We start from the raw sequence: 21253 nt of genomic DNA on the forward strand, positions 1-21253 counted from the left end.
TTGTCCAATAAACAGAATGTCAGTCTTTTTCTTTCAAAGGTATTCCGTCTTTTGGATGCTCTACCTCAGCCCTAGATGTAATGTCTGCTTCCTATATCTTCTACTTCTGGTTTCCATAGAGCTTTGTTTTATTTCTTTCAAAATTAAATACCTCTTTCTTAATAATTCTTTATATCAGATTTTCCCTGTTAACCTGAGTGATGTGGTTTCTGCCTCCTGACTGGACACTGAGTGATACAAACATCTAAACTAATCTCTGTCTTGGAGGAGGACATTGTACTGCTCACAGTACATGGGAAAGGGTAGTGGAGGAATTTTTATATTTATCAAAATGTTTACCCCAACAATAAAGTCATAAATATACTCTTTGGGATCTTTGTATATATTTTAAATACTCTATGTGTTAATATATTATCTGACTTCATCTCCTCCTACAGTATACTTTGTGCCTTATGACACTGGATTACTTTTAGATGGGTTATGGGTATATTTCCTTTGAAATGGAGAGTAAAGGAAGATATGGATGTGATATGAATTATCCACATAAAAAAGAGAAATCTTTTGAAACTAGTGGACCAGCTGCCCATGTAATTCCAGAAAGAATGGTTAAAACCATCATTCCTGGGAGAAGTGAGGTTAGCATCTTCGCAGAAGGAGTCCTTCCATTTGTCTCCACCTTTCCGTTTACAACTAGTAGGATTCCAAAACCCAACAAAGGTTCCTCTGCACACAGCACACCAGATGCCAAAGAGATCCATCCACGTTTACATCTGAAGCAGTGTGGATTGTGCGTCATGGAGACCAGAGCCCAGGCAGCATGGTAGGGCCTGTTACCCTGGCTTTTACAGTAGTGGTAACACTCACTTGTGACTCCTGAGGCCAAGAAGGTGGGGGTGAAAAGGGGTGAATGAAAGGCCTACTTGGCCCTGTGGGCTATGGCAGGGTCCTCTGAGGTAGGACATCTGTGACCAGGAGGGAACAGTGCGGGGAAGGAAAAAGCAAGGCAGGGAGGCAGAGAAGAAGAAACGCTTTGTGTACTGTCTGCCCTGAGAGTTCAGCAAGAGAACTCTGAGCTTCGTGGGCCTCCCAAACTTGAAGGTCCTCCTCCTGGAGTGTGGGGCATGCCCCAAACCCAAGGGACTTAGTACATACTGGTCCCTCCAGAGTTGCCAGCCTCCTCTTTTTTTTTATTTTTATTTTTGTTTTGAGCATGGTCTATACAGCCTGTAGGGTTACTCTGGAAAGATAAACCAAAAACTTGTGCTCTTCTGCCACCTGCTGTAATACTAAGGAAGGGCCTCTAACCTCCCACCCATGAACTGGTAGAATCAAAGTTAATAAATTTCTACCTACATACAAAATGTGTCAGCTACTTTAAACTACTTGGCAGAGGAAAATCTCCTTAAAGAGCATGACAAATCATGGTAATATGGTTTTGCTAAAAGAAAATGACAGTTCTCCAGCCACCAAGCCTACATTTACAGAAGATTGTGATCTCCAAATTAAGTTATTCAAAATAACTGTCAGAACAGAATTCAACAGGATACAAGAGAATCAGGCAATTCAATGAACTCAGTAATAAAATGAATGGCTAGAAGGAATACTTTACCCAAGAGACTGAATTTTTAAAATAGCACCAAACAAAAAATTCTGGAGCCGAACTCAGTAAATGAGATGAATGCATTAGAAAGATTGGAAATAGAGCAGATGATGTGGAAGGGAGAATCCATGATTTGCAAGGTAGAATCTAGAAATGATTCAGATGGAAGTGAAGAGAACTAAGGTTTGTTTTTTTTTTTTTTTTTTTTTTTTTTTTTTTTTTTTTTTTTTTTTTAAAGTGAAGAAACCCTGGGGTGCCTGGTTGCTTTAGTTAGTGGAGCATCGGACTCTTGATCTTTGGGTTGTGACCTGGAGCCCTACGTTGCATGTAGAGATTACTTAAAAGGAAAACAAGCTTAGAAAATGAAGAAATATTGCAAGAACTACCAGTCTCTATTAGGAAAGCCAGTTAAGAATAGTGGGTATACCAAAAGGAGAAGAGGGGCAGAGTTGTTACGACAAAAGTATTGACTGAGAACTTCCCGATCCTGGAGAAAGAAGTGGACATAGAAGTCTGTGAAGTTAGTAGATAACCTTATTATCTCAATACAAAAATATCATCTCCAAGACACTTTCCGATGACTGTCTAATGTCAATAATAAGGAAGGAACTTGAAAAGACAGAAGAAAATAACCTAAAAAGGAACCCCCATAAGAGAGAACATCAGCAGATTTCTCAGCAGAAACTCTGTGGGCCGGGAGAGTGGAATAACATATTCATAGCATTGACAAATAAATATTGCCAGACAAGAAATCTGTATCCAGGATTTACCTTCCAGACATGAAGGAGAAATAAAGACTTTCCCAGAAAAACAAAATGTGAGGGAATTCCCCACCACTAGTCCTGCCTCCAAGACATATCGAGCAGAACTTTAATACTGTAATGAAAAGAAGAAGGTACAGAGACTCTGAGTAAGCTGGCAGACAGAGTCAGAAACTGTAACCTTATTCTAGAATAGGGCATTAAACACTTAATGATAACAGCAATGGCTAAAGTTATTAAAAATAACTAAAGCTAAGAAAAAAAAGCTAAAGTAAAATGAACAAGAGGCAACTGAGTAGACCTAAAAATATGTGGGAAAGAGATGACAAAATTTCAAACAACTGAGTCGAGACACCTGGTTCTTGGACTATTCTTGAAAGCTTATGCAGAACTATATTGTATTAGTTGCATTATTGCCTTAGCTGCAAGTCTTGTTTTATTCCCTACTAAGGACGTTTTTGCATCTCTTAATCTCATAATCTCATGCATGATCAATCATTTACTTTTCTTTTTACCCACTGATTATAGGAACCTAAGGGGAGTGGAAAGAAACATTTGTCTCAAAATTATCTGACATACCTCATCATTCCAGGTCCTGAATGGGGTGCCTTATTTTCCAGAAGAATATAGAGCTCCAGATTCTTTCAAGGACCACCCTCTCAAGGTTTCCAGAAACACCTCATCCTCCTCTCATACATTCACCTCCTTCCCCAAACAAGTAGTGGCTGTCCCTTCTCCTCCAGAGGGCAATGCAGCTTTGGGAATGATAGCCAGCCTTCTCACTGGGCTTTCCTTGTGTTAATGAAGATTTCTTTGCCTCAAAACCCAAGTCTCAGACATTAGCTTACTGGGCATTGGGTGCTCAGCTTGTCTGAGTTTGTAACACAATATATAGGTTAAAGAGGAAATCAAAAAAGAAATAAAAAAATGGCCTCAAACCATTGTTGAAAATGAAAATACAATATATCAAATTTTGTGGGTTGCAGTAAAAGCAGTTCAGAGAGGAAGTTGAGAGCAACAGAAAATGAGAACTATCTCAAATAAACAATCTACCTTTACCCTTCAATGACTAGAAAAAGAGGACCAAATTAAGCCCAAACTTAACAAAAGGAAAGAAATAATAAAAATCAGAGCAGAAGTAAATGAAATAGAGACTAGAAAAATGATAGAAGGATCAATGAAACTAAAAGCTGGTTCTATGGGGCGCCTGGGTGGCTCAGTGGGTTAAAGCCTTGGCCTTTGGCTCAGGTCATGATCCCAGGGTCCTGCAATTGAGCCCCACATCGGGCTCTCTGCTCAGCAGGGAGCCTGCTTCCTCCTCTATGCCTGCTTCTCTGCCTACTTGTTATCTCTGTCTGTCAAATAAATAAATAAAATCTTTTAAAAAAAAAAGCTGGTTCTAGAAGATGATGAACACAAACGGGCAAAAGTTAGCTAGTCTAAGAAAAAAAAAGGAGACATGGGACTCTATGGTGACTAATATAACATAATATAATAAAAAAAGAAGAAATAAAAGAGGGTTTTTACAATGGATAGGACAGGAATAGGTAGAATCATGAGAGACTATGAATAATTGCATACCAACAAATTATATATTTAAAGGAAATGGGTCAATTTCTAGAAGCACACAACTGACCAATACTGACTTAAGAAGATGTAGACAACCTGAACAGACCAGTATAGTCATCTGAGAGGCACAGGTGGAGGCTGAAGGACAGGAAGACAGGCGTGTAGGGGAGGCACAGATACCAGAGAGCCTGGGGTTGAGGGTCACATGGGGCCTACAGGCCCCCAAATTGCAAATGGCATACAAAGGAGCTCTCCTTATGGCCGTTCTCTGCCCACTGATAACCAGATTAGCTCTGACCTGGCTGAGTTCCAAGAGCCCCCTCAACTTGCCTCTGTATTCATTGTGGAGAACTGGGCTGCAGGAGCTTTGGAACAGTTACAGTGAGATTCCAGAAAAATGGTATCCCCACTCCACCACTATCTCTGACAGAAAGACAGCTCTCCCTGTGGTCCTGCCTATTTGTTTCGTCCCCCAGAGCCCAGCTGGTGGAGGATGTGCCCTGGGACAATGTCCCTGCAGAGAAGGGGCAGGTCTTTCTACTACCATCTGACTGAATAGGACAAGTACTACTAACTCTGCCTTCACATCAGTGTGAGGGAACCCCAGCCCTCAGGACACTTATCCAGGCCCCACCCCTTCTAGCATCCTGAATGGCAAAGTGCACTCCAAAGTCCCTGTTATAGAAGCAAACTTGTTAGCGGACAAAGATTTGCCATGGTATGCTTGGAAGCTGTCTTTATGTTCTTCCTGAGTCCTGTGAACTCCCTGCAATGACCACCTTTTTGATGTTAATCAGAGCACCATGTGCTCCCTGATCAGCCTGCCAATGTGCCTGTCCTTCCACCAGCCTTGAACACAGGAAGCTCCCTACTTGATCTCACCAACCTGCACTTTCCCCTGGCACTTCCCATTTCCCAGGGCCCTGAAGAGACAGCCTACCCCAGCCTGAGTGAGGGCATCAGTACCTCCAAATAAAGAGACACAGCATGATCTACCTCAGGATCAGTGGGAGCCAGTGCCTGGACCAAGGGTTGGACTTTACTCTCTGCTCAGCTACCCATCCTGTGGTCTTCCCTGAGCAATCCAAAACCCTAGGCTTCCTGAAGCAGTCCCCACCCCCACATTCAAGGCTCTGATAGCCAACCCTCACAGTTAGCTTTCTCCCTGGGCCACCCCTCACTCAGCGCTCTGGCTCTCTCATCCTCCAATCCTTCCACCTCTGCTTCCTCTCCTGTGCTGGGTAACCTGCTTACCCACCTGCTTCCACTGGAATCCCTTCCTGCCACCACCATGCGCCCCTCAGCCTCCTGAGTTTGTCCAAGGGCCCAGCTGACACCCAAGAGCAGCTGCCCAAATAGTTTGTGACAACAATGGCATTGCCTTGTCCTGCATCACTCCAGGTGTCCCCCTGGATACCAGCAAACTGTCCACTGACCAGAGGCTGCCTCCATACCCATACAGCCCCCCAATTTGGTTCTGCCCACTCAGCCACCTACCCCAAAGCCTCTACAGCATCCAGCAATGTCCTCTCAGGCCTGCTCAAAACAACCTTCAGGTGGGCAGCCCCTGGGAAGCCCACCACACTGTGGGACACTATACCTACCCAGCTCAATGGGCATGAGCAAGCATTTTACCATCAGCCAGTGAGGGACTTCAGCCTGGGAAACCTGTTTCCTCACAGCATGCTCTTTGATGACTGCTGCTCTGACTTGTTTGTCCCCTGGCATGCACACACTTTGTCACAGCAGCAGGAATGGTTTAGTATGGAAGCCCATCAACCAGCCTGATGTTGGACCCCCCCCCAGCTTTTCTGAGGGGCCTTTATTTTTAGGGGACAAGGGGCCAATTAGTGACCTATAGGACCCCCATGCCCTCAACCACCAGAACTTGATTCTCTGTTCCTGCCATGGCTCAGGGCCCAACATCATCCTCCCAGGAGAATCCTCCCCAGGTTATTGTAAGGAGATTGTGGCAGCCCTGGCTGGAGTGACTGCAGACACTGGCAAAGATGTGGAGAAAGGGGAACCCTCCTACACTGTTGTTGGGAATGCAAGCTGGTGCAACCACTCTGGAAAACAGCATGGAGATTCCTTAAAATGTTGAAAATAGGGCTACCTTATGACCCAGCAATTGCACTAATGGATATTTACCCTAAAGATACAAACATAGTGATCCAAAGGGGCATGTGCACCCGAATGTTTATAGCAGTAATGTCCCCAATAGCCAAACTATGGAAAGAACCTAGCTGGCCATCAACAGATGATGGATAAAGAATTATCCATTCTTTATTCTATGTGTGGTATATATACACAATGGAATACTATGCAGCCATCAAAAGAAATGAAATCTTGCCATTTTCGACAACGTGGATGGAACTAGAGGGTATCATGCTTAGCGAAATAAGTTAATCAGAGAAAGACAGCTATCATATGATCTACCTGATATGAGGAAGTGGAGATGCAACGTGGAGGGTTTGGGGAGTAGGAAAAGAATAAATGAAACAAGATGGGATCAGGAGGGAGACAAACCATAAGAGACTCTTACTGTCACAAAACAAATTGAGGGTGACCGGGGGAGGGGGATAGGAAGAGGGTGGTGTGGTTATGGACATTGGGGATGGTTTATGCTATGGTGAGTGCTGCGAAGTGTGTAAACCTGGTGATTCACAGACCTGTGCCCCTGGGGCTAATAATATATTTTATGTTTATAAAAAAAAATTAAAAAATTAAAAACAAAACAAAACAAAAAAATCCTAAAAACTCCCAAAAGAAAACCTTGTGGTCAAATGGCTTCACTAGTGAATTCTATGAACATGCAGTGGAAAATTAATACCAATACTCCTCAAAGTCTTCCATAATGTTAAGAAAGAGACAACAATTTCAAATTCATTCTACAAAGGCAGTATTACTTGGATAGCAAAAACCAATAAGGATAACACCAGATCAAAAAAGCAATAAACCAGTATCCTTGATGAATACAGATGGAAAAATTCTCAGTAAAATGTTATCAAACTGAGTTCACACATTAAACAAATTAGGCACCATGGCTAAATGAGATTTATTTGTGGGATGCAAGGGTAGTTAAACCTACAAAGATCAATAAATGTAATTCAGTACACCAAGAAAACGAAAGATAAAAATCACATGATCATCTCAAAAGTTGCCCAAAGAAATTAGACTAAATATACCATCTTTTATGATAAAAACTCTTAGCAGATTGGCTATAGAAGGAACATACCTCTACATAATAAAGGCCACCTACAGGAATACCACAGCAAATATTCTACTCAATGAAGAAAAATTGAAAGCATTTTCTCTAAGAACAGGAACATAACAAAGAAGGATACTCCCCCACCTCTATTCAATATAGTAGCGGAAGTCCTAGCTAGCAATTAGGCAAGAGAAAGAAATAAAAGCCTTCCACATCAGGAAAGAAGAAGTGAAAATGTCACTCTTTGCAAATATCATCTTACATACAGAAAAATCTTAAGAGTCAATAAAAAAACCTGTTGAAAGTAATCAATGATTCAATAAAGTGACATAATACAAATTGACTTACAAAAATTAGTGGCATCCTTTGGCACGAAAGAAAAGGATTTCAAAGATAGCATTGCATTAGATGAAGGTACATACAGGTGCTCTTTCTATTTCAAGGTGGCCTGGAGAGTGGGACACCACTGACCGAGCTCAAAAAATGGACTAGAGCTCTGAGCTTAACTGCTGGATGACAGTGTAAGAGAGGCTGGCTTTTTGTGTCTTAGAATTAGTGTTTATGTCTGAAGGTGATTGTTCTAAGCCTCTTCCTGGAGGTCCTAAAAAACTGCAATTAAAACAGGTTGTTCGTTTTGCTTTAAAAAAAAAAAAAAAAAAAAAAAAAAAAAAAAAAATTAGTGGCATCCTTGTATGCTAACGGTGAAGCATCAGAAAATGAAAACAGCATCAAAAGCAACAAAATAGGGATAGAAGAAACCAGGGAAGTGAAGAACTGGTACAATGAAAACTACAAGACTTTTCTGAAAGAAGTTGAAGACACAAACAAATGGAAACACAGTCCATGTTTATGATTCGAAGAATTAATACTGTTGAAATGACCATATTACACAAAGCCATTACAGAGTCAATGTGATCTCAATCAAAATACCAAAGGAGTTTCTTATAGAAATAGAAGAAATCATTCTGAAATTTGTGTGGAAACATAGGAGACTCCAAGTAGCCAAAGGAATCCTGCAAAAAGAGAGCAAAGCTGGAGGTAGCACATTTCCTCTTTTCAAACCATACCCCAAAGGCATAGTAACAGAATACAACATGGTAATGGCACAAAAAGCAACATGTGCACCAATAGAACAGAATAGAGAGCCCAGAATTAAATACCAACACATGTGGTCAATCAACCAATAATAGGTAAGGAAGCCAAGAAGACTGAATGAAAAGGAGAGTCCCTTCAAGAAATAGTGCTGGGAACACTGGAGGAACAGAAGCAGAACATTGAACTCTTTGGATCATCTACTCCTTTCAGAATGTATTTTCAATGTGCAGCTAATAAATGTGTACAGACATTATACAGATTATAAAAAGAAATTCAAGCAACATGTTAAGAGAGTTAAGTTCAAAGCTTTCTAATAGAAGTTCCCTTTTTTATAGTAGAAGTTTGAATATGATTTCTGTCTCCCCTCCTGTCTGCCTGATCTCTGGAGCACTCCTATTGCTGGTGCTCCCAATCTGATGCCCTCTGTTTAGAGCTCATCTGAGCCAGGTGGATCTGACTCCTGTAGGATTTGGCCACACAACCAAATGACCCTTGACACCTGCTCTCCTATTGTTGAACTTCTGTCTCTGAAATTTAAAATGAGGAAAGACTCTTCTCTGAGGATTAGAGTAAATTATTTATTAAAATAAAGTACATAACGTTCAGAGTGAAATGACACCTGGTGAATGGTAGGCCTGATTATTTGGTGAAGGTCAGCAGGAATAGGATCCTGGCCTCATGGTTTCAGCATACAGACCAGCCTCTGCAGATAAATTTCTCAGACAGACTCTGACAGAGGCTGATTCCAATCAGGCTCTCAGGGTTGGTCAGGGTCTCCCTTGCTTTTTCTGCCCCAGGCCTCTCTCCCTTGATGCTTTCAAGGTGAACGCCAAAGTGCTAATTCTCCAGGCCTTTTCCCACAACTTGGCACTCACATCCCTCCCCACAGGATTTGCCCATTTCAGCCTTGACCTTGGATGGGCCTGACCTACATGGGACTGAGAGAGTGAGTAAATTGTTTCAGGTCACATGTAATCTCTGCAAATGATTCACTGACTTCGCAGGGACTGAGGAATGTGATTGAGACACTCTGGACATTTCTGTGAATATGTACTGAGTGAAGTCATTCAATGACGGAGCAAAATGCATAGTGTCCTTTATTTTCATACCTTACTCTCAATGTGCTTTGAAGAATTAAACCGTGACACATAAATGGATGTGCAACAGGTTCAAATATCTCAAATATATTTCCCACTGCCTGTTGATTGCTTTTAAAAATTAGTCTCTGAATCACCAGGTTTACACACTTCACAGACCTGTAGACCTGGGGATAAAAATATACGTTTATAAAAAATAAAAAATTAATAAAAAAAATAATAAAAAAATTAGTCTCAAAAAAAAATTACAGTTATATTAACTGGAGGTAGGTTAATCATAGATGGAATTACTACTAATTGCTCAATAATATTTGAAACCGGGGTGTCTGGGTGGCTCAGCGCGTTAAAGCCTCTGCCTTGGCCCAGGTCATAATCCCAGGACCCTGGGATCGAGCCCCGCATCGGGCTCTCTGCTCAGTGCAGAACCTGCTTCTCTCTCTCTCTCTCTGCCTGCCTCTCTGCTACTTGTGTTCTCTGTCACATAAATAAATAAAATCTTAAAAAAAATAATATTTGAAACCATCTTTAAAACAGTATCGTCAGGCAGAATAATAGTGAGTTCTTCAACAGAAGGTAGCTTAAGGAGTAACTCATCCTTTGTTTTAAGAGGAAAATTTTTATTTTCCTTCTCAGTTTGTCAATCATCTTCACCTGACAGCAGCAGAGGAAGTGATATACAAGAGAAAGTGATGAGAATGAGGAGGTGCTTGAACTATCTGAATCTGTTGCACTGTCCAAGTCCGAATCTGAGTCCTTAGTCTCTAGAGAGAGTCAGGGGTCCCTGCCAGCTCTGCGGGTGGAGTTCCCTCCGGATGGAGTTCCCTCCGAGTGGAGTTCCTGGCCTTGACTGTGGCATGAATTCAGTTGGCTGCTTCTTGGCAGGCTTAACCTTCACGTCCTGTCTGCTGTCCTGGGACACCTCATCTGACTGCAGTGCGGCCCTGACCCTGGGACAGGTGTACAGCTCCAAGACTGCACAGCCTCACCTTGGCCATCCCTGGAACCGGTGCCATTAAATTTCAGAGTTTCCTGCTGAGCTGCGGTGGCCTGAACTACTACCATGGTGTTGCACCAGAGGGCCCTCAGACAGGCTCACAGCTCGCTAGGAAAAAGGTAGAACTGTGCAGTTTGTAACCGCATCTGTGCCAGATTTCCTGTGTTTCTAGGGTAATTGGGGGGGACCTGCCTGGAGACATGTCCCCGCTGCTTACACAGGGGCACTTCCAGAGGAGTGCACTTGCTTTTCGTTTAATTTCTTATTTACTCATTGTTAATTAATGAGTGTAATAAAATTTCTCCAAGTGTCTATAAGAATATCTTTTTCCTTGTGTGTGAGTCCTTTGCCTTTATATAGCTCAGGGCTTTGGTGGGAGTGATGCCTCCTCACTTAACTTGGAATCTCAGACATTAGAGTGGATCGCCTACTCAGAGGGTGCTGGGACAGGGCCCACTGTCACATGCACTGTGCAGCTGACCTCTGGGTGGACATCAGCATGCTCCAAACCTTGCGAGTTCCTTAAGGAATTCTCAGAGGCACCTTTGTTTTGAAACTTTGGTTATGGGATGACAATCTATTGGGAGGGGCTGTGCTCACCAGAGCAGCAGATGTGTGGGCTCAGAGAATGGCGAACATTCCCGCTGTACCCTTTGACGTCTCATAGCAGGCTGCCAGGGCAAAACTCAGCCCATCAGCTAGAGTAATGCTGGTTAGAGGAGGAAGGAAAATTTTGAAAGGCCAAAGGAATACTATCACTGTGTGTGTGTGTGTGTGTGTGTGTGTGTGTGTGTGTGTATGTATGTGCTGTCATATTCCACATCTTTCCAGGTAGCAGACAAGCAAAAAACTTTACCCTGCAGTAGAAGATAACCCAGTGAACCCTTCATATTAACAGTGTCAAAATAAATGAAGCTCTCTTCAAGCCAGAATGAGTGGCAGATATATACAAAGTGCTGAAAGGAAAAAGAACTACAACCAAGAAAAATGTACTTGACAAGACTGTTGTTCATATTTGAAAGAGAGATCAACATCTTCCTAGAGAAACCAAAGCTAAAGGAGTTTATCACCACCAAACCATCCTTAAAATAAATGTAAAACTGATTTTTTTAAAATGGAAAATGAGTGGTCAGAAATTGCATGAGTAAATTATGAGTAAAGAGATGTAAAATACAAAAAAATTATGTAAATATGATAGCATGTACATAAAATTTGGAAGAGATAAGGAAAAAGAGAATTTTTTTTTTAAAGAATGTGTTAGTTTTTTCAAAATAAACAAATAAATATGGCACAGCAGTATACCTCTGCTTATTTTACTTGACCTTGTGAAATTTGCTGTGTAGGCTTTTGTCTTCATCAATTATTTTTTGGGAAGTAAGTAGAAGAGTACAAGTAAGTAGAAGAGTAGAAGAGAAAGTAGACTTTCTAGCTGGCAGCTTGTCCAGGATTCACTCTATTCTCAGCTGCTGGAAGTTAAAGCACAGTTCTCCTTGTTTGCCTGCCTACTTAATTCACATTTGGAGACTGAAGGAGGAATGTGTTTTTCCTCTGCTGTTGAGAAAATTTTCTTCTCTTTGGAAGTAAGCAGAAGAGTACAAAAGAGTACAATTAATAAACCCTTAAAATCTAAGAAAAAAAAGAATATGTTATTTAAAAAAATTATTTATTTGACAGGGAGAGAGAAAGGGACAGAGCCCAAGAAGTGGCAGCAGCAGGCAAAGGGAGAGAGAGAAGCAGGCCACTGAGCGGGGAGCTGGATGTGGGGCTCGATCTCAGGACCCTGGGATCAGACCTGAGTTAAATACAGATGCTTAACCAACTGAGCCACCCAGGAACGTGTAGAGAATGTGTTTACACTCAAGTGACTATCCAATTAATATACACTGTTATAACTCAAGTTATTATAGAAGAACTTCAGGGTAACTGCAAACCTAAAACCTGTAGTGGATACAAAAAATTAAAAAAAGAGAAAGCCAGAAACACTACAGAAGCTCATCAATCACAAAGAAAGAGAGGAAGATAAGGAGACAGGAACAGAGACCTACAAACAACCAGAAAACAAATAACAAAATATCAGTAAGGACATATGTATCAATAATTACATTATGTAAAGGACCTAAATGTTCCAATCAAATGACAAGGTAGAGAATAGATAAATGAGCAAGACATATCTATATGGTGCCCAGAAGAGATCGTCTCAGATGTAGAGATACATGCAGAGTAAAAGCTAAGGTATGGAAAATGTAGATGCATGTGTTTAGAAGCAAAAAAAAAAACCAAAAAACAAAACAAAAAAAAAACAAAACGAGCAAAATCAAAACAAAAGAAAACAACCCAGAGAAGAAATGTTTATAAAAGAAAAAATGGATTTTAAAACAAAGACTGTAAAAAGAGATAGAGAAAGACATTACATAATGCAAAGGAGCAAATCCAACAAGACGATATAACAATTCTAAGTATCTAGACATCCAAATATTTGAAGCACCTAAATACATAAAGCAAATATTAATGGACATAAGGAGACAAGATGATATGGCACAACAGGAGTAGGGGCTTTAGCCCCAAAGTACACCAAAAGGTAGAGCATCAAGGCAGAAAATCCACAAGGAAATCATGTCTTTGAATGCAAAATGAGACCATGTGGACAACACAGATGTGTACAGACCATTCCATCCCCAAACAACAGAATACACATTCTCTTCAAGTGTATGTGGAACATCTAGAGTATATCACATGTTAGGGCATAAAACAAGACTCAATAAATTTAAAAAGCATGCCATGCAACTTTTTGAAATTTGAAAGCATGCCATGCAACTTTTTTTTTTTAAAGATTTTATTTATTTATTTGACAGACAGAAATCACAAGTAGACGGAGAAGCAGGCTCCCCGCTGAGCAGAGAGCCCAATGTGGGACTTGATCCCAGGACGCTGGGATCATGACCTGAGCAGAAGGCAGAGGCTTAACCCAGTGAGCCACCCAGGTGCCCCACCATGCAACTTTTTTTGACCCCAGTGGTATGTAACTAGAAATCAACCATAAGAAAAAAACTGGGAAACACACAAACATGTAGAGTCTGAACAACATGGTAATAAACAACTAGTGATTCAATAAAGCAGTCTAAGGGAATAAAAAGTGGAAAAAATATAAAAATATATAAATATCTATAAAAAGTGGAAACACAAAAATATTCCTCTCTATATAATAAAAAACATGAAAAAATGAAAATGATGAGACAATGGTAAAAACATCTTTGAACACAGAGAAAGCATTTTGTTAAAATTTAAATTCAATTAGCCAATGTATAGTACATCATTAGTTTCAGATGCAGTGTTCAATGATTCATCAGTTGCATATATACCCAGTGCTCATCACATCGTGTGTCCTCTTTAATGCCCATTACCCAGTTACCCCATACCCCCACCAGCCTCCCCTTCCACAACCCTCAGTTTGTGTCCCAGAGTCCAGAGTCTCTCAGGGTTTGTGTCCCTCTCTGATTTCCTCCCATAAAGTTTTCCCTCTCTTCGAGTGAATCCATATGATAATTGTCTTTCTCTGACTGACTTATATTGCCCTCTGGTTCCATCCACATTGATGTAATGGTAGGTGTTCATCCTTTATGATGGCTGAGTAATACTCCATTGTTTATATGAACCACATCTTCTTTATCCATTCAACTGTTGATGGACTTCTCAGCTCCATCCAGAGTTTAGCTATTGTGGATATGGCTGCTATGAACATGGGATTCATGCTCTCCTTCTTTTCACTATATAAGTATCACGGGGGTAAATGCCCAGTAGTGCAATTGCTGGGTTGTGGAGTAGCTCTATTTTCAAATTTTTGAGGAAGCTCCATACCGTTTTCCAGACTGGCTGTACCAGTTTGCCTTCCCATCAACAGTGTAAGAAGGTTCCCCTTTCTCCACATCCTTTCCAACATTTGTTGTTTCCTGTCTTGTTGCTTTTTGCCATTCTAATTGGTGTAAGGAGGTATCTCATTGTGGTTTTGATCTGTATTTCCCTGATGTCAAGTGATGTAGAGCATTGTTTCATGTGTATGCTGGCCATTTGTATGTCTTCCTTGGAGAAGTGTCTGTTTATGTCTTTTTCCCATTTCTTGACTGGATTACTTGTTTTTTGTTTGGTGTTGAGTTTGAGAATTTCTTTATATGTGGATACCCGCCCTTTCTCTGTTATGCCATTTGCAAATATCTTTTCCCATTCTGTGGGTTGGCTTTTAGTTTTGTTGACTGTTTCCTTTGCCGTGCAGAAACTTTTTACCTTAAGTCCAATAGTTCATTTTTGCTTTTGTTTCTCTTGACTTTAGAGACATGTCTTGCAAGACTTTGCTCTGGCCAAGGTTGAAAGTGTTTATTGCCTTTGTTCTCAGAGATTTTCATGGATTCCTGTCTCACATTTGGGTCTTTCATCCATTTTGAGTTTATCTTTGGGTATGGTGTGTGGTTCTCTTTCTTCAGTCACATTATTAATGTATAGAAATGCAACTGATTTCTGTGCTTTGATTTTGTATCCTGTCATGTTGCTGAACTGCTGTATGAGTTCTAGAAATTCTGGGGTGGAGTTTTTTGGGTTTTCCACATAAAGTACCATGCCATCTGGGAAGAGAGAAAGTTTGACTTCTTCTTTGCCAATGCGAATGCTTTTTATTTATTTTTGTTGTCTGATTGCTGAGGGTAGGACTTCTAGCCCTATGTTGAACAATAGTAGTGAGAATGGGCACCCCTGTTATGTTCCTGACCTTAAGGGAAAAGCTCTCAGTTTCCTCCCATTGAGAATGATATTTGCTGTGGTCTTTTCATAGATTACTGATACTGATGATACTGATGTATGTTAATGATACTGATGTATGTTCCCTCTATCCCTACACTTTGAAGAGTTTTAATGAAGAAAGAATGCTTTATTTTGTCAAATGCTATTTCTGAATCAATTGAAAGGATCATATGGTTCTTGTCTTTTCTTTTATTATGTGACCTACCACATTGTTTGATTTGTGAATGTTGAACCACCCTTGCATTGCAGGAATAAATCCTACTTCATCGTGGTGAATAATTCTTTTAATATACCGTTGCATCCTATTGGGTAGTACCTCAGTGAGAATTTTGGCATCCATGCTTATGAGGGATATTTGCTGTCGAGTTTGAGAATTGAGAAAAGGAATTCTTTTTGGTGGGATCTTTATTGTTTCTGGGATCAAGGTAAAACTGGCCTCATAGAATGATTGGGAAACTTCTTTCCATTTCTATTTTTTTAAAGCAGCTTCAGAAGAATAGGTATCAGTACCTCCTTAGATGTTTGGTAGAATTCCCCTGGAGTCATCTGGCCCTGTATTCTTGTTTGTCAAAAGATTTTTAAAAAAAATTTTTATTTGTTAAATTTCCTTTCAGTGTACCAGATTCATTGTGCATCACACCCAGGGCTCCATGCAATACGTGCCCTCCAAAATACCCACTGCCAGGCTCACCCAACTTCACAACCGCCGCCCCTTCAAACCCTCAGATTGTTTTTCAGAGTCCATACTCTCTCATGGTTCATCTCCCTCTCCAATTTCACTCAACTTCCTTCACCTCTCCTCTCCCCATGTCCTCCATGTTATTTGTTATGCTCCACAAATAAGTGAAACCATATGATAATTGACTCTCTCTGCTTGACTTATTTCACTCAGCATAATCTCATCCAGTCCCGTCCATGTTGCTACAAAAGTTGTGTATTCATCCTTTCTGATAGAAGCATAATACTCCATAGTGTATATGCATCACATCCTTCCTTATCCCTTCTGTTGAAGGGCATCGTGGTTCTTTCCACAGTCTGGCGACCGTGGTCATTGCTGCTATAAACATTGGGGGTACAGATGGCCCTTCTTTTCACTCCATCTGTATCTTTGGGGTAAATACCCAGTAGTGCAATTGCAGGGTCATAGGGAAGCTCTATTTTTAATTTCTTAAAGAATCTCCATACTTTTTTCCAAAGTGGCTGCACCAACTTGCATTCCCACCAACAGTGTCAGAGGGTTCCCCACTCTCCACATCCTCTCCAACACACGTTGTTTCCTGTTTTGCTAATTTTGGCCATTCTAACTGGTGTAAGGTGGTATCTCAATGTGGTTTTAATTTGAATGTCCCTGATGGCTAGTGATGAACATTTTTTCATGTGTCTGATAGCCATTTGTATGTCTTCATTGGAGAAGTGTTCATATCTTCTGCCCATTTTTTGATATGATTATCTGTTTTGTGTGTGTTGAGTTTCAGTAGTTCTTTATAGATCTTGGATATCAACCTATTGTCTGTACTGTCATTTGCAAATATCTTCTCCCATTCCATGGGTTGCCTCCTCATTTTGTTGACTGTTTTCTTTGCTGTGCAGAAGCTTTTGATGTTGATGATGAAATTCATTTTTTTTTGTTTTTTTTTCCTTTGCCTTTGGAGACATGTCTTGAAAGAAGTTGCTGTGTCTGTTATCAAAGAGGTTACTACCTATGTTCTCCTCTATGATTCTGATGGATTCCTGTCTCACATTGAGGTCTTTTATCCATTTCAAGTTTATCTTTGTGTGCAGTGTAAGAGAATGGCCGAGTTTCATTCTTCAAGCTGTCCAATTTTCTCAGCACCATTTATTGAAGAGACTGTATTTTTTCCACTGTATATTTTTTCCTGTTTTGTCGAAGATTATTTGACCATAGAGTAGAGGGTCCATATCTGGGCACTCTACTCTGTTTCACTGGTCTATGCATCTGTTTTTATGCCAGTACCATGCTGTCTTGGTGATCACAGCTTTGTAGTAAAGCTTGAAATCAGGTAATGTGATGCTGCCAGTTTATTTTTGTTTTTCAACATTTCCTTAGTAATTTGGGGTCTTTTCTGATTCCATAGAAATTTTAGGATTATTTGCTCCAGCTCTTTGAAAAATACCGGTGGCATTTTGATCGGAATTGCATTAAAAGTATAGATTGCTCTAGGCAGTATAGACATTTTAGCAATGTTTATTCTTCTGATCCAAGAGCATGGAATGGTCATCATCTCTTTGTGCCTTCTTTGATTTCTTTCATGAGTGTTCTGTAGTTCCTCAAGTGCAGATCCTTTAACCTCCTTGGTTAGGTTTATTCCAGGTATCTTATGGTTCTTGGTGCTATAGTAAATGGAATCGATTCTCTAATTTCCCTTTCTGTATTTTCATTGTTAGTGTATAAGAAAGCCACTGATTTCTGTACATTGACTTTGTATCCTGCCACATTACTTAATTGCTGTATGAGTTCTAGTAGTTTGGGGGTGGACTCTTTTGGGTTTTCCATATAGAGAATCATGTCATCTGTGAAGAGAGAGAGTTTGACTTCTTCATTGCCAATTTGGATACCTTTTATTTCTCTTTGTTGTCTGATGGCTGTTGCTAGGACTTCTAATACTATGTTGAACAAGAGTGGTGAAAGTGGGCATCCTTGTCATGTTCCTGATCTCAACGGGAAGGCTACAAGCTTTTCCCCATTGAGGAAGAAATTTGCTATGGGTCTTTCATAGATAGATTTTATGAAGTTTAGGAATGTTCCCTCTATCCCTATACTTTGAAGCGTTTTAATCAGGAATGGATGCTGGATTTTGTCAAATGTTTTTTCTGCATTAATTGAGAGGACCATGTGGTTCTTCTCTCTTCTCTTATTAATTTGTTCTATCACATTGATTGATTTGTGAATGTTGTAACCCAGGGATGAATCCCCCCCTGGTCATGGTGGATAGTCTTTTTAAAGTGCTGTTGGATCCTGTTTGCTAGGATCTTGTTGAGAATCTTAGCATCCATATTCATCAGCAATATTAGTCTGAAATTCTTTTTGGTAGGGTCTTTGCCTGGTTTGGGGATCAGGGTAATGCTGGCTTCATAAAAAGAGTCAGGAAGTTTTCCTTCTGCTTCAGTTTTTTTGAAACAGCTTCAGGAGAATAGGTCTTATTTTTTCTTTGAAAGTTTTGTAGAATTCCCTAGGTAATCCGTCAGTTCCTGGGCTCTTGTTTTTTGGGAGGTTTTTGATCACTGCTCCAATCTCGTTACTAGATATCAGTCTATTCAGGTTGTCTCTTTCTTCCTGGTTCAATTATAGGAGTTTATAGTTTTCCCAGAATGCATGCATTTCATCTAGGTTGCTTAGCTTATTGGCATATAACTGTTGATAATAACTTCTAATGGTTGTTTCTACTTCTTTGGTGTTAGTTGTGATCTCTCCCTTTTCATTCATAATTTTATGAATTTGGATTAGTGTCGCCAATGGTTTAGCGATCTTATTGATTCTTTCAAAAAACCATCTTCTAGTTTCATTGATACGTTCTACTGTATCTCTGGTTTCTACCTCATCCATCTCAGCTCTAATCTTGATTTTTTCCTTTCTTATGTGTGGAGTTGGTTTGATTTGTTGTTGATTCTCCAGTTCTTTAAGGTGTAGAGACAGCTGTTGTGTTCTGGATTTTTCAATTTTTTTTGAGGGAGGCTTGGATGGCTATGGATTTCCCCCCTTAGGACTGCCTTTGCTGTATCCGATAGGTTTTGGACTGAAGTGTCTTCATTCTCATTGGCTTCCATGAATTGTTTCAGTTCTTCTTTGACCTCCTGGTTGATCCAAGCATTCTTAAGCAAGATGGTCTTTAGCTTCCAGGTGTTTGAGTTCCTTCTGAACTTTTCCTTGTGATTGAGCTCCAGTTTCAAAGCACTGTGATCTGAGAATGTGCAGGGAATAATCTCAGTCTTTTGGTATTGGTTGAGTCCTGATTTGTGACCCAGTATGTGGTCTATTCTGGAGAAGGTTCCATGTGCACTTGAGAAGAATGAGTTTTCTGTTGTTTTATGGTGAAATGTTCTGTATATATCTATGAGGTCCATCTGGTCCAATGTGTCATTCAATGCTTTTCTTTATTAATTTTCTACTTTGATGATCTGTCTATTAGTGAGAGAGGCATGTTAAGATCTCCTACTATTAATGTATTCATATAAATATGACTCTTTATCTTTATTAATAGTTTTCTTATGTAATTGGCTGCTCCCATATTGGGAGCATAGATATTTACAATTGTTACAATTGTCATATTGGTGGATAGTACCTTTAAGAATGATGTAGTTTCCTTCTGTATCTCTGACTACAGTCTTTAGTTTAAAATCTAATTTATCTGATATGAGAATCGGTACACCAGCCTTCTTTTGAGGCCCATTGGCATGAACGATGCTTCTCCATCTCTTCACTTTCAGACTGGGTGTATCCTTAGGTTCAAAATGGATCTCTTATAGACAACATATGGATGAGTCCTGTCATTTTATCCAGTCTGAAACCCTGTGTCACTTTATGGGCACATTTAGGTTCCATAGATACGTTTGAGAGTGATTATTGATAGATACGTTTTTATTGACTTTGAGAGTGATTATTGATAGATACGTTTTTATTGACTTTGAGAGTGATTATTGATAGATACGTTTTTATTGACTTTGTGTTATTTTTGAAGTCTTTCTTTCTGTAGATTGTCTCCATATTTCTGTTCAATGATATTCTTAGAAGTTTTTCTCTTTTATAGAACCCCCCTTAATATTTTGTGCATTGTCGGCTTGGTGGTCACATACTCTTTTAATCCTTGCTGGTCATGGAAACTCTTTATCTCTCCATCCATTTTAAATGTCAGTCTTGTTGGATAAAGTATTCTTGGCTGCATGTTCTTCTCATTTAGTGTCCTGAATATATCTTGCCAGCCCTTTCTGGCTTGCCAGGTGTCTATGGACAGGTCTGACGTTATTCTGATGGGCTTTCATCTGTATGTAAGGAGCTTTGTCCTAGCTGCCTTCAAGAGGGCCTGCCTACAATTATAATTCTTCATTCTTGCTATTAGGTGTGTCGAGGACTTTCAAGACTCTAAAATCATGGGGGGAGACCATTCTGCCTCTAGTACATGAAGGCTGGTTCCATTTGCAAGATTGGGAAAATTTTCATGAAGAACTTGTTCCACTATATCTTCTAGATTTCTTTCTTTCTCCTCCCCTTTAGGGATTCCAATAATTGTAATGTTGGAATGTTTCATGGCATCATTTATTTCCCTGAGTCTGTTTTCATGGTTTCTAAGCTGTTTGTTAGACTTTCCTCCTGATCCTTTTTCTCTATCTGTTTGTCCTCCAGATCACTAGTTCTATTTTCTCTCTCAGTTACCCTAGCTTTGAGAGAATTTAGATTAGATTGCAGCTCATTGAGAGCACTGTGAACATCATCCCTGGTGGTTTTCAGTTCTGCCCTAACATTGTGAACATCATCCTTGGTGGCTTTCAGTTCTGCCCTAATCAATTCCATTTGGTCATCCATGGCTTTCTCCAGTCTCCCTATTGCCTGGAAAATTGTTAGTCTGAATTCCCTTTTCGACATATTGTCTATGTTGGTAGCCATTAGCTCTGTTGCAGAAGGCCCATCCTCTGAATTTTTCTTCTGTTGGGCAACATTCCTCAATTTTATAAAAACCATTTATGAAAATCCCACAAAGGATATCATTCTCAGTGGTGAAAGGCTGAGATCCTTTCCCTTAAGATCAGAAAGACAGGAAGGATGCTCCCTATCCCCACTGTTGTTCAACGTAGAACTAGAAGTCCTAGCCTCAGCAATCAGACAGCAAAAAGAAATAAAAGGTATTGAAATTGGTAAAAAAGAAGTCAAACTTTCTCTCTTTACAGATGACACGATACTTTATTTGGAAAACCCAAAGACTCCACCCCCAAATTAGTAAAACTCATACAGCAATTCAGTAATATGACAGAATACAAAATCAGTGCAGGGAAATTAGTTGCTTTGCTATGCACTAATAATGTCACTGTAGAAAGAGAATTTAAGAAATCAATTCCATTTACAATAGTATCAAAAACCTTAAGATACTTTGCAAAAAATGTAACCGAGGAGATGAAGGAACTACA

At 40.0% G+C, this 21253-nt stretch overlaps 2 pseudogenes; one reads left to right on the top strand and one right to left on the bottom strand.

Moving 5' to 3' along the window:
• The first annotated feature begins 1753 nt into the window (after positions 1-1753).
• On the top strand, positions 1754-5718 carry LOC123388951 (annotated as a pseudogene).
• A 165-nt stretch (positions 5719-5883) lies between these two features.
• On the bottom strand, positions 5884-10395 carry LOC123388952 (annotated as a pseudogene).
• Between the last annotated feature and the right edge of the window lie 10858 nt (positions 10396-21253).

This window comes from Mustela putorius, unplaced genomic scaffold (assembly GCF_011764305.1).
Source record: "Mustela putorius furo isolate JIRA1106 unplaced genomic scaffold, ASM1176430v1.1 tig00003929_pilon_pilon_pilon, whole genome shotgun sequence".
Lineage (NCBI taxonomy): Eukaryota > Metazoa > Chordata > Mammalia > Carnivora > Mustelidae > Mustela > Mustela putorius.